Source organism: Hippopotamus amphibius, chromosome 10 (genome assembly GCF_030028045.1).
Source record: "Hippopotamus amphibius kiboko isolate mHipAmp2 chromosome 10, mHipAmp2.hap2, whole genome shotgun sequence".
Lineage (NCBI taxonomy): Eukaryota > Metazoa > Chordata > Mammalia > Artiodactyla > Hippopotamidae > Hippopotamus > Hippopotamus amphibius.
The window spans coordinates 78,243,548-78,249,396 of record NC_080195.1 but is presented as its reverse complement, the minus strand read 5'-3'; the positions used below and the strand labels follow the sequence as shown (position 1 = coordinate 78,249,396).

The window sequence follows — 5,849 nt, the reverse complement described above, 5'->3', positions numbered from 1 at the left end:
CCCTACAGGGATGACATATTATTAGATCTGATTCTAGCAACCATATTATTTACTTTTCCACAACATTGCAACTCTCACAGTCACTATTTTATTGTCATGTTTTTAATCCTCCATAAAAATCCCCTGGGGCATCTGATAAGACATTGAAGATAGCACTGTTCCAAGTAACATCATGAACTGACCATCTATCTACTGCCTTTGGGTGGCTTGTGCCCTTTCAGGCACAGGCCTTCTCTAAACCAGTAACAGCCTCATAATATACTGTGAGCTTTTATGCCATCTCCACACTGTCCATTGCAGCATCTCAATCAAAGTCCACTAACAAAAAGGATAGTGGCATTTGTAGGCAATTTAAAGACAACATAGAAGTATGCTGGGTTCCGAAAAGTTCTGTGACATGTGAATAGCACAACCCTTTGGTTTTACTGCAGATTTGAGTGAAACAGACAGTGATTTATGGCACTCTGTTCTTATTATTATCCTGGCGCAAATATAACTTTTTTTGGCTTTTTCTTAGCTTTTATCCACTTTTTTAGAAACTATATTTTCTTCTATCCCTCACCCCCTATTTCTTTTTATTAGGAATACCATTCTTGCTCTCCTGTAGAATAATTTCTTTAGAGATACTTGCTGTATCATTACTCTGCTGGGGCTGTCATAACAAAATACCACAGACTGGATGACTTAAACAACAGAAAATAATTTTCTCACAGATTGGAGGTCAGAAGTGCAACCAAGATCAGGGTTGGTTCCTGGTGTGCAGCTGTCCCTTCTCTCTGTGTCCTCACATGGCTTCTTCCCCTGGCTCTTGTGGGAAAGGGGCATGAGCTCTGGTGTCTCTTTCTCTTCCTATAAGGACATCAGTCCTGAGGGTCAGGGTCCACCCTTATGACCTCTTTTAACCTTAATTTTACCTCCCTAAAAACCATATCTCCAAATACAGTCACACTGTGGGGATAAGGCTTCAACATATGCATTTTAGGGGTACACATTCTGTCCACAACACTTGTATTGTTGAATCCTCTTTTCAAAAAAGCTCTTTATTTTCTCTCAACCTTATTTCTTAAGCTTAAGGGGCAGGTTAAGACCACTCAGGGGTTGTTCTTACCCATTCAGTGTCCTGAGCAGTGGGAACCACAGACGAGTCTTTGGTGGTGGGCTGAGTACCACCATCTTTAGGAAACTTCTGGATAGGCAAAGAGGGCACTTTTGTGCTTTCAGACCAGTCTGCAACCTCAGATTGCGTAGCAGTAAACTCAAGAGCTGGAGTGGTCCATTTGCCCTGACATTGCTCCCTGGTTACAGCCTTTTTAGCAATCTCTTCAGTATCTCTGCAGAAGGAAACATCAGGCAAGACTTCTTGAGGCTGTTCTCAGGGACGTGGTTCTGCCCCTGTGCAGAACTTCCCGGGCCAGCATCCTGCACACCAGACCCACTGAGGGAGCTCTCTTGTTGTTGCTCGGATGGTGATATCCACATAGCACAGAGGAGGGTCTGTGTTACGTAGATCAATGGCTGCCTGGATCCAGCTAGTAAAGCTTCCAGGAGTGAAGCAGCCAGCAGTGGGAGTGGCTCCAGTAGCAGCAGCAAACACAAGCACAACTCACTAGCCAATATTCCTGGAGGATAGGACACTGACATCAGCTGAGTTATCAATGCTAACAATGGCATGAGCTGCCAGCAGAAGCTTCTCCCAAGTTCACTTCAGATTTATGATGTAGATGCCACCACTTTTTCTTTTGTAGATGTACTGTTTAATTTGTAAGTCAAGGTTGGTACCACCTAAGTGGGTTCCTGCTGCAAGGAATTTGAAGACATTCTCTTCCTTCATTTGTAGGATACCAAGAGTTCTGGACATTGTGAAAGTTTCCCTTTAATTTAAGCTGGGATCCCAAAACAATGCTACATGGAACTCTCTCTCAGCAGCTCTGAGTGGCTTTTTTTTTTTTTTTTAATATATCACTCCTTGATTTTAGGGAGAAATTTGAAACAAAGCAGAAATACACCTTCTAAAGGATTCACTTATTCCTCTATATGACAATTTCTTTTACTGAATACGTGTCACTGTTTCTTTGCTTCAGTATAACTATGTCCCGAAGGACTCTTGAATTGCCACCCACTGATTTAGGAAACTGCATGATCTGGTTGGTAGTCAGATGTAGCTCTCAGAGTTCCTGAATTGAATAGTGTTGCTCTTTAATGGCTCTGATATAGAATCAATAAAATGGCAAAAGAAATGTGCACCACTCATCCCCCTAAACATGAAGAGGGATGTGAGAAAAGGTGTATTTTAGGGATGTGATTTGCATGTTTTGGCAGCACAACAAACACTGAGATATTCACATTGTTAGAGAAAGGTGAAATATGTACTATAAGGGCAAAAAAACAAAAACAAAAAAGAAGAAGAAGAAGAAGAAAGAAAAGAAATCCCAATATATGGGTTACCTAATTAGTTGAAAATACTGTAACAGCTCATTGGGCAATTGTATAATCAGATGAGCCCAAGGGATGAATATGATGGAGTTTGTAACAGTTCATTTTCTTTGACTGCAGCTGCATACAACGCCCCAGGAGATTCTACAAGCGATCAAACTACAGCAACACTTTTAATAACACTTTCAATCCCTAAAATCCATGAACAGAAATGCATATTGTTATGCCTTGACGGGTAACCATAGACACTATGAAGCCCCTTCCTGAGAGAAAGTGAAGAAGCTCCCGCGAAAGACCATCTTAATTGTGTGGCCTTCTTTAAGATGGTCTTTTAAAAGTTATTTTCATTTTTTCTTTGTATCTAAGTTCATAGGGTTAAACTAATGCTGTGATTGCCATCATTGTTATTTCTCCCCCAGTGATTTTATAGCCAACAAGGGAACATTTAGCACCCACCGATTCTTTGTGGAAAATAATCTATTTTGGGATACTTGCTTCAGTTAAATCCTTTTTTAATGCTTCCCTCCATTATTTTATTATGGAGAAATCTGCACCAAGACAGAACTGGAGCTTCCAAAGAATTCACTTGTCTCCGTATTTATTCTTCCCTGGAAGTCATAAGCCTCTGTTGATAGCAGCCCAGATGGGTGCTGAGGAAGCAATTATGATTAAAAACATGATGGGAATTCAGAGAGCTGCCGGATGTCTGCAAGTATCAAGGACTCTAGTTAAGGACCTAATCCCACACTCATTATATGGCTTCTTTCTTAGGGTTGTCTATCCATCAGTAATTACTGGGTTATTAAATACGTGTATTTAGCCCACCCTTTGTATAATACAGACATAGTCTGAGTCAGCTCTTTGAGCAGTATTTGATACATTTTGGTCTGACACAGAAACATCTGACATTGTCTAACAATCTCTTTCCCTTCAACTGAAGGAAATTTACTTTAAAAAACACAGTAAACAAATGAAGTAATATGACTTTTCTCAGCAGTGTCTGGCATACACAGTAAATGCAAATTTCCTTCTCTTCCAGCCTTTCTTTCTAAAGCCAAATGTATAGCCCATAGAGAGGTGTGAAAAAACCTATGGTAACTATAATACAAGTAATTTTTAAAAATTAAATTTATCTGTTTCGATATTTTTGAAAGGTAGGGAATAAACAGTTATCTTAAATAAAGTAAAATTCAGAATTTAAAGCATAATCTATACTGCAAAGAATATTGTTCTTTGGGGCCCATGTGGTCTTGTTTTACAGTGTTTCCATTTCATGAACAGTTGATGATAATTGTATCTTATTGATGTCAGGAGGTATAGGTAGTAAAATCAACTATTGTTCCCAGTCTAGAGAATCTTTAGGACAACTAAAGGACAAAACAGGGAGCTGAGATCAATGGTGGCTAATGAATTCATCGATGATTATAAAATAAATATTTGTGCAGAGATCAGTTAAAGATATATGAGGAAATATAAAAAGACAAAGGAAGCAGTGTGGTAATCATTGAGGGAAATCTTGGCTTCTATAAATATTGTAGCTACTAAATAACTTTTCAAGACCAGAAGTACCTCAATGCTCCAACTCTAATTCAGAGAAATGCTGGGTTATTAGTAAGGCACGGGCCATCTGACATTTATTGTAGGTAAGGTATAAAAATCACAGGAAAGTTCTGTCTTAGGAAAGATTAAATGTGTACACAAACAAGAATAATTATAATGTTAAAGTATCAAAGTGAGGTAAAAAGTTCTATCAAGATTCAGAAGAATAAGCTATATATACATATATATAGCTGGAGTGATTGAAAGAATAAATCAGAACATAGCTTGTGAACAGGACATGAACTGAGTCTTAAGAGAATGAAGAAAATAGGAAAAGCTTCCTAACAAGCAACAACAGTGTAAATAAAAGAACTAAGGCTGGAAAGCAAAGAGATTAGCAAAGAATTGGGGCTACCCCATAGACCTAGGTGCTGTCCGACATGAGGCTGAAAAGAAAAAGTGGGGCCAGGACATATATAATATTTGGGATGTCTTTCCTTTTTTTTTTTTTTTCAGGTTTTTTTTTTCATTGTTATATAACAAATGAATCCAAATTTGAGCTATGGCTTAAAAGAAACATTTCATTATGCTTATGGATTTGGTAGCTCAGAAATTCAGACAAAGCATAGAGGGAGTGGCTTGTTCCTGCTCCTTGTAACCTGGAGCCTCATTGGAGGTGTGGCTGGAAACCAGGGATGACTTTATTGTTGAGGGCTAGAATCACCTAGAGGCTTGTTCACTTCTGTGTCTGGTGCCTGGACTGGGGTAAGTTGAAGAACAGGGCTGTGACTGAGCAACCGCACAGGATGTCTCCATGTGGCTTGGCTTCCTCATGGCCTGGTGGTCCTGGGTTGTTGGATGTTTTGCCTGGTGGCTCAGGCTCCAGAAGAAAGCATTCCAATAAATAAGTCAGAAGCTACATGGCCTTTTACCATCCAGCTTCATAAGTCACATTGATGGTATTTCCACTCTATCAGCTGAAGCAGTTCCATGCCTGCCCAGATTCAAAAGGAGGAGACATCAGCCTCATCTCTTGATAGCAGGGTTATCAATACACTTGGGGGCACCAGTTTTTGTTGTAGTTTTGGAGGAGGCGCTCTTTTAAAAAATCCTCCTGGAAATGAACACTAAATCAGTGTTGAATGAATAAATGATGAAATGTTCTCAGAAACATACATTGATAACTGATATTAGGATAAAGGATTGTTCGAAGTTGGGAGACAATTAACATTTAAAGTCTTAAGAGACCCTCTCAAAATTAAAAATAGCTAATCTACTAAGTATCAAATTATATTTCTAGTTCTTAAATCTACCAGGTCAGTTTTCATTTTCCTAATTTATAGAGAAGAAAATGAAGTTACTTGACTTGCTGAAAGTCTTACAACCAATAAAGAGCAGAGATCCAATTTGAATCAAATCAGAGTTTTGTTAGCGGTTTTTTTCTGTTTGTTTGATTTTGGGTTTTTTTTTTTCCTTCTATTGAATGTGATGGGAAAGGACAAGAGGGATTCACTGTAAGACACCTTGTGAGGTTAGACTTGACATGACTTTGCAAATGATTGGATATGGAGGTGGTCAAGGAGACGTAACGTTGAAGATGAATCTTTGTTTCCAACAATGTAAAATGAGACAGATATTGGTGACGTCCTTCATAAAAAAAGAATATAGTAGGACAGATTCATAATGGTTGGCAGGAAGAGAATGAAGAAGCAGCACTGGCGACATAATTCATGAAGCTCAGTGTGAAACAAAATTTTACTAAGAATTTCAAGACAGCAATGGGAGAACATTAAACCAAGGGCTGAACTCTGTGGTCAGCACAAATCACATTGCCAGGAAGGCAGTTCTGGAAAGAGATCAGTTTGGGGCATGTTCCC

The 5,849-nt window shown here is 39.0% G+C and overlaps 1 pseudogene; it reads right to left on the bottom strand.

Annotated features, from left to right (window-relative positions):
* Positions 1-1,081: 1,081 nt before the first annotated feature.
* Positions 1,082-1,858, bottom strand: LOC130830374 (40S ribosomal protein SA-like; annotated as a pseudogene).
* Positions 1,859-5,849: the final 3,991 nt, after the last annotated feature.